At 32.9% G+C, this 8,891-nt stretch overlaps 1 long non-coding RNA gene across 1 annotated transcript; it reads left to right on the top strand.

Moving 5' to 3' along the window:
• Positions 1-5,121: 5,121 nt before the first annotated feature.
• LOC146915339 (uncharacterized) lies at positions 5,122-8,432 on the top strand. The gene is made up of 4 exons (XR_015013316.1): positions 5,122-5,255; positions 7,613-7,695; positions 7,801-7,863; positions 7,961-8,432. It is a non-coding gene; the product is annotated as an uncharacterized LOC146915339 (long non-coding RNA).
• The last annotated feature ends 459 nt before the right edge of the window (positions 8,433-8,891 follow it).

The following is an 8,891-nucleotide window of genomic DNA, read 5'->3' as shown; positions in this document are numbered from 1 at the left end:
TTTAAACTGAACTTAAATCACACAGCTGGTGTGGAGGCAGACAATTTTAAATCCAGGTATGAAGATTGTTCAACCTAGAGAGAGATAAAAGAAAACGGATTGGAAATTGCTCCCAAAGGCAGTGGACATTCTCTCTCATTGCCCCCTTTTTCCTCTCTTTTTGTCTCCATCGTTGGATTAAATCCAACGTCTCATAACTGCGCAGGAGAGATGGCAGTAGAAAAGCAGCAGGAGGTGATCCAATTCCCTATATTCACACCTGTCTTTTGTAAAAAAAAAAAAAAAACTATATTCACACCTGTCTAACATAAGTCTACATGCTAGCTAAGTGCATTAAGTGCATCTAGTGTAGAAAAATGTAGTAACGATTATGAATTCCTCATTTTGATATTTACGGTCCAAGAAATTGGAAGGATTTTATTTTTTGAAGAAGTTAAAATGGAATTTATTAAAATCACAATGGAATTTATTTTTTTTTGAAGAAGTTAAAATGGAATTTATTAAAATCACAATGAGTCCTGACCAGCACAAGGAGTGTTAGGCTAGGAATCGTAAAATAGCAACATACAAAGGATAGATGGGGAGCACCCAATTCTAAACCCATACATACGTGCATCAAAACAAAATCAAAAAAACCTACATGAAACACCACCTAACAACCAAAAACAAACTAACATCAAAATCAAAGAAAAACCTCCGCACAACAACATAAACAAAAGTTGTACCAAATTCCTCAAACATCATCATAAGCTGCCACAAAAACAACTTCCACCTTTATATTCTGTTGCTCGCACACAACCCCCAAACAGTAACATCTAAAACCAGCACAACAACAACCTTTGAAAAACAGTCGGTAATAAAACCCCAAACAACACCATTAGCTCTCCCAAGCACCTTAATCCAAAATCACACCTCCCAAAGAACAGCAAAAACCGACCAAAACCCCAATAAAATCATACAACAAGAAAATTGCTCCTCAAAATTACACTCACAAAACGCCTTATGGCCGAAACGACACACATGCCCAATATACCCAAACACCTCCACCAAAGCATACCTACATGTATATGAAAACCGTTATAACAACACATGTGTTACACTTCCAACACCTGAATCCAACCAAACGACTCTGAAACCAATCAAAAAACAACCTAGTTGAGATGTCTTACACCTAAGATCAAACAATCGATAAACTAAAACTAACATCAACCACCACAAAACAATCAATAGAAGTCATTGAACGGCAACCGAGAGCAACGAAACCACCAAAACCCAGAATCAAAAATCAAAGACAAACCAAACAAAACCATCACCACGCACGATATTGCTATTGGAAAGCTGCAACACCGTCGTTTAAGAAAATGAACGACAAACGAACCTAGATTGAAAAAACAACAACCACCTTCGCCACAACAACAACAACAATCGATGTCACCCTAATGAAATCAACCTTCGCAACAACAACAACGACCATCGCAACAAAAAAATCCACCTTCACAACAAAAACACCAAATATCGATTCACAACGACAATAACAAACAAACCTGTTTAACGGAACCAGACCTTTCGGACTTTTGAAACCGTCAAAAACAGAACTGAACCGGCGAGCAACAACATACAACCGATAACACAACGGCAACAAAGCATCCACAAGCATAACAGTCACGAACACAAAAACACCACACACGAACACCAGAAACCGGCGTCACCGTGAAGGATCAAAACCAGAGAAAAAACCCTAATCACCACAAGATACGGCAGATCTACTAACCATACCTTGTGGCGGCGGCGAGATCACACGATGATGAGGAGGGCTGATGAAACATCGAACAACTCTGAACCAAGACAAAGAGAATGAATACAACAACGTCGGTGGTTTGGAGAACAACCCGTTGAGGTTGAATGGTGATGTGGAGATTAAAGAACTCATTGCATCACCACTGTCAGTGTCTACATCGTACTTTTTAGATTTCGAGAAGGAGAAAGGAAGGAGTGGCTAATTGTGTGGTTGTTTGTGGTGGTGAAGAAGTTTCACAGGAGAGAGAAGGGAGAAAGGGAGGAGTAGCGGCTATTCAAAAAAAGAAAACTTCGAAAACAAAACAAACAAATATTGGAAGAATTTTATTAACAAATCAAATGATATCCTAGGTAAAAAGGGTCTATTTGAGAAATGAATCCTAAATTGAGGAATATTATTAACGATTATGACAAATATTTTAAGCATTTTTTATTTGTGAAATATTCAACAAAATTAAGCAATGGTGAGTTTGGTGAAAAAAATGGTTAGTTTATTGCAAATATAATGTCAAAGTAAATTGTTTGTGTTGTAAATTGTTTTTTTTTTTTTGAGCAAAGTGTTGTAAATTGTTTAAATCTTCTAATTTTAACTTGATATTGTTAGCACATGTGGGGATTAAGGGTGCGTTTGATGGTCAGGATAGGGAGACAGGATATGATATATTAATCATATCCTGCTTAAATCTCATGTTTGATAATAAACCATTTTCCTATCCTATCCTGACTTTCCTTTGTAATTTCTATCCTGAGTATAAGCTGGGTTAGAAATTATCCTGATGGGATTATAATATCATTCCTTATTTATTATCTTGATATTCTGCCGTTTTTAAAATATTGTCATTTTTAAAATAATGATAGCATGTTTTTCTGTTATAATTAAAAACATGTCATTTTTACAATAATTAATTAATTATGAGAGCAATTTTTTCATTTAATTATAATGATATCCTGTTTGTTATCATGTGTGCATCAAACACATGATATGATTAATGTTTATCATGTCCTTATCATATCCTATCTCTATCCAGCTTTATATCATATCCTGCCTATATGCTATCCTGACCATCAAACAGATCCTAAATGATTAGAAACATATTAGCAAAGACTCAAAAAAAAAATGAAAATAGTGTTGAACATAGTGTATAAGTCAAATGATGTATGTAAGATGTCATTTTCTCACACTTTGTCTAAGCCATAGCCCATGAAATGCCAAAAAAGGGGCTGCATATAGATAGACTTTAGAAGCTCATACGGATAGAATTTTTTTAAAGTAATTTTTTAAATTGATTTTTTCTTAAAATAAAAGTGATTTTAAACACACTTGGTTGGTATGTGGAGTTGATCAGTGACCTTTAAGGCCCCGTTTGGTGCACATGATAAGAAGACAGTATATGATAATACTATCATATCCTGTTTCAATCATCTGTTTGGTGTGTCGATAGGAAATGATAACTTAAACATATTTCTAATCCTATCATACTTAGCCTTTGTTATTTTTATCCTTAGTTTTTGGTGGGTTAGAGTTATCCTATCATGATTAACATTAAAATTCTTATTTTGCCCTCTCAATTCATCGCTCATGTTCTCTCTGATCTCCATCCATCGACATCTACCTTCTTCCATAACTCTTCAACACCATCTCTTCTATTTGTCACAAATCTATTCCCAATTTCACCCTACAATCACTTTTTTTTTCCATTTGCTTAATTTTTTGTTTGTTTCTTTATTGATTATCTATTTTCTATTCTTGTCGAATTTGAAAAGAGATGAAACAGGTTGGAGTTATGCAAATGAGCTTTCATAAAACTTTGTAAAGGAAGAAGATTGCAAACGAATTTTTTATTTCTTTTAATTCAAGAAGCCATGATTTTTTTTAATTGATTTCTGGAATTGAAGAAGACGACACCCCTAAGAAAAAGGAAGATGATTGACAATTAATACTAATTTAATTGTATTTAATTAAAAAAAGTTAAAACATATAATTAATTACAGGGTTAATTTTGTCATTTAATTGTGATATATATGATATTATGTTTGTTATGATGTGTGCACCAAACACGTGATATGATAAATGTTTATCTTGTCTATATCCTTTCCTATCCTTATCAAGTTTTATATCATATCTCTATCCTATCTTGTGTACCAAACGGACCGTAAGTGTGATCCTCTTAAAGTCTCAGATTTAATTCTCTCTATGTCAATTTCAGTTAGTTTGTTTAACTTCTTAAAAAAAGTGATTTTCCTCATTTGTACCAAAAAATAAAAATAAGAAAATAAAATCGACTTTTATATTGAATAATTTTGAGATTATTAATTTTAAAGATTTTAGAAAAATCGGAATTTATTTCGTGTTTGTTTATCGTTATAAAAATATATCATTATAATTAAAATTAGTTAGATTTTGATTAAAATTTTTTGTGAAATTTAAACTCTTATCTTTTTCAATGACACCAATAATATATCATTAGTTTAAAAAAAATTGTTTGAGATTATAATTGGAAGAATAAAAAATATGACCCAAAATCTCTCTTTCATACGTTGTTATTGATAATATGGTTCGTGTTATAGTGATGTGATTCCTATTTTAATGGGATACCTATTATCAAAATGAAGTTAGCCTATAAAAATAAAAAGAGCAATGCTATGCGGTACGGAATATTTAGATACGGGATTTGACGAAACGCAAAAAAACACTAACCATTCAAGGGTAAAATGGCGATATAAAAATGGATTAAGGATAAAACTGTAAAAACAAATGAGTAAATAGACAATTACCCTTCTGAAATTGTAAGTTTCGTCAATTACCCACTGACATTAACAAAACTTCAATTAACCCCGCTGAAATTGCACAACGTTAATAAATTTACCCCTCCGTCAAATTCTTCTGTTAGTCAGCATGACGTTTTTCAAATACTCCCTGAAGTTTTGCACTTATGTGCAAAATGCCACCGAACTTGAAAATTTATATTTTTTTCTTCTACTAACTCTAAAGACATTAAAGACAAACAATTAACATTTAACTTTAATACTTTAAACTCTACTAACTCCCTAAACACTAATATTTTGTTAAGCAATTCACAAAATACATAGAAACTCGTTTAAAATGCAATTATTAGCGTTTTACTTTGACCTTCTCATCCATAGCTAAGTTGTTAGTTTTTTTTTTTTCCACCTAATAAGGTTCCGTTGCCCAACAGATTTACTTTTTACTCGTTCTTTCTCTTAGAATACACTACACTTGTACCAAAAAAAAAAAAAAAAGAATACACTACACTACACTACTATTATAAGAAAATAAAAAAATAAATAGTACACTACACTACTATATATTCTTGTTACATTCACCATCCATCTCACAATTAATCATGAAGGGAAAATCAGATTTTGATTCCAATAGCACCAAGGGACAAATCTGAATCTATCTCTCTTCTTCCTTTTTCTAACGCAATTTTGATTTGGTAATTCTGTTTTTAAACATTCATTAAATATTCAAATGTTACCGTGATTTTATTGTGTTGTTATTGCAACTTTGATTTTATTTAATTTTAAATAAGAATCGTTTCTGATTGGTTAATGATGGTTGCAGAGGTTGCAATGTTTTTGTTTTTCATGACTTCTGTTTATTTTTAGTTTATTATTTTTTTTTATCTTTAATGTGTTTGAGTTTGATTACACTTTTGTGTCACACTATACACATTTCTGTCTTTTTATTACTGTAATATAATAATACTTGTCCTTGAGAATATTGTGCTATTTATTTCCCAATCAAAGCATGTCCTAAGCAACTACTTCACACCATATTTGGATTGTTGAAGTTTAACTTTGTTTTATATTGCGAATTTGTTTAAAAAATTGCACTTATGTGTGGGAAAATTGCGAAAAATAATTTTAAATATTGAGTAGATAATTTCACACCTTATATTAAATTTCACCACATGTGTATTGAGTAGATAATTCATTTTCACTACAACAATCAAAATTTTCAAAGCTGAACATATTTGATCGTGTTTTTATGAGCCTTTGTTGGATGGAGTTGCACTGCACCTGGCACACAATTAGCTCGTGGAGGAAGTGCATTGCTCATAATTGTAATGAAAGTTTTCGTTTGGATTTCTATTTCGTTTGCATTTCTATTGTTGCTTATTTTATTTGATTAATACTATCATAAGCTTACTTTTTAGGTTTCAGTCTGACCCAATTTTAAAAATATTTGTCTGTACCTTATTATGATAGCTTTAAGAAGTAATATATTTCAACTCAGGGTATTTATAAATGCAAAAATCTGTAATCATTCAACAACATAATCACATGTTAATACTTTATTTACCTTCTCTCTAAATTTTAAAGCATAAAAAATAACACAATAACATAAAATTTATAAAAAAAAAAAAAGTAAAAAGAAACTAAAAACTCGCGATTTACTTTAGAGCATTATCTTGATTTAAATCGTGGCGAATGATCATCGCATATACTCTAAAGCATATAGAAAGAGGGGAGTTCTTGGGTTAATATGAGTAGAAAAGGGTTGAGTTCAATGTAGGAAGATCAATACAACTGATTTTTTTTCTTTCTTGAACACGGAGGCCTTGAGTCGGGCGTTGAAGTAGGAAATATAAACAATAGATAAAGAAAGAAAAAGAATATTTTTGAAGTCATTGGTGTTGGTTGTTTAGAAGGATGAGAAATATTACATGTCTTGATTGTGAAGGAAGAGGTGAGAGTGAGAAAGAGAGAAGGGAGAGGGGTTTATAGTTCTTCACTCCCAAATTCAGACATCCATCCTCGCTCTTAACATAAACCATCTTATCTTGTTGAGAGCGAAGAATGATGCCTGAATTTGGGAGCGGAGAACTATAAATCCCTCTCTCGTCTCTCTCTTTCTATCATTCTTGCTTCTTTCCTACACAACCAACACCTGCAATCTTTCTCATCCTTCGATACTTCCAGCACCAATGGCTTCAACCCTATTCCTTTTCTTTCTACTTCTATTGTTGATATATCCTGCTTCAACGCCTGACTCAAGGCCTTCATGTCCACAATTAAAATGACATACCGCAAATGTGTTGGTCTTGCTAAATTGAAATCAACACTCTTCCACTCATAGGAACCCAATAACGTAACCCAATAACTGCATTATTTCTGTATGCTTTGTTGCGGCTCCACCAACATCAAATGGTAGGGTTTCATGGAGCATAAACCCAACCCGCCAATGAATATTGGAGGCGGAAGTGATTGTTGCATTCAAAATGGACAATGTTATGTTATGTTTAATTAAAACCTTTTACCTTGAAACATATACTAATATTGTTTCGCAAAAGTTGTCGAACTTGAAAGAGGAGCAGAGTGGTGATGGTTTCATAACAATGTATGCCACATTTCTGGTTCCGGGCCATGCTAACGTGCTGAACCACATTTGGAAGATTGTGGCCTCTATAGTAGATGAGATGATCATGTCCCAGGCCAACTACCTACTTCAGACCATGTTTGGATTGCTGAAGTTTACCAACTTTGTTTTATATTGCAAATTTGTTTCAAAAATTGCACTGATGTGTGGGAAAATTGCGAAAACTAGAGATGTGAAATTTCACCACGTGTCATTAAGGGAATTATTCTTATAATAAAATAGAAAGTTGAGTCCAGTCTATTTGAGACAAAGTCTTATTATGATAGAAGTGAGGGGTTTAAGTTCAAATTTTAGGTTTTAAATTTTTTCTGAGAATGTTAATAGAATTGATTGTGTATTTTGAGTAGATAATTCATTATCACTACAACAATCAAAATTTTCGAAGCTGAGCATATTTGATTGTGTTTTTAGGAGCCTTTGTTGGATGGAGTTGCACACATTTAATCACTTGTAAAATTGGGGATTTCCGCTTAGGTTCAATGAAACCGAAACAGGTATATGTGGAGGTGCTTAATATTCCAATATTTGTGTGTTTTCCGAACTTTGTTAAGGTGTGGTGTAAGACTTATAGACATGACCATTCTGCGTTTCTTTTTCAGCATAAATGCCATCTTATCGATATGAGTTATGGTGAAGCAACAATTTGTTGACCTATGAATGAGGTATTTTCTTGGTCTTTGTTCCTAACTGGGCATTTATATCTTTTCTTTTCCATTTTCTATTTTCTAATTATAGATGCTTTCGTTGTTTTACATCTAGGTTGTGAACATGCGTTATGTCTGAGCAGTGTTGTTAAGAGTGGTCGGGATTGAGCACGGTTGGTGCATCTGGTGGCACTTCTTCGAGTATCATCTGTGTTGGTGCGTATGTTTCTCCTGCTATCGCGGCTTGTGTTGTTGAATCTCCATCTGAGGAGCTTGAAATAGAGCCATGAACGGCCCATGCTCATGAACGGGACATCAATGGGATTGCCATCAGCATGTGGAGCAACTGAATTGCTCATATGTGTAACGAAGGTTTTCGTTTGCATTTCTTTAGTTGCTTATTTTATAAAAACACTAAAGAAATTACCAATTATCCGATCGGAAATCTAAACCAAATCATAGTTACGCAAGCTCTTAATTTGTGAGGCTATCAATTTGTTAATTACCAACTGTATCATATGATTCTGGTATCCATATTATCAACGCAAAACCAAACCAATCATTTGTTGAGACAATTTTGTAGTTAATTATATTAGTCATGACAATGTAATTAAGTATTTTTATTTATATAATTTAATATAACAACTGAAAAACCAATATGCTGAAAGTAATGTAAATGAATTATAAAGACACATGATAATACATCCAAAGTTTAGTAGACATATCATTCACAATTTCTTACTGTTAACGATTTTCATCACTACATATCATACTTTTGTGATTAGTGTATACTACTTGTGTGTTTTCCATGCTAGTGTATTTCCATTTGATTGATGATGATATGAAATAAGGAATGTGAAATTGGTTATATGAATTATGCTAGTGTATTTCCATGCTTTTGTGGTTATATGATATGAAACCAAAATGAACGACCGTTCATCTTGGTCCCTGTGCCACGTCATATGTCATACTTTTCTCCAATAAATAGTCAACTCAGCTTTTTTAAAGAGTTAACGGGATAACGAGAGACACATCCAAGAACCAAA

The sequence above is a fragment of the Medicago sativa genome, chromosome 6 (genome assembly GCF_051527215.1).
Source record: "Medicago sativa cultivar Bolivia chromosome 6, Bolivia_mono, whole genome shotgun sequence".
Taxonomy (NCBI): Eukaryota; Viridiplantae; Streptophyta; class Magnoliopsida; order Fabales; family Fabaceae; genus Medicago; species Medicago sativa.
The sequence above is the reverse complement of the archived record's forward strand: the minus strand, read 5'-3'. Positions and strand labels throughout refer to the sequence as shown.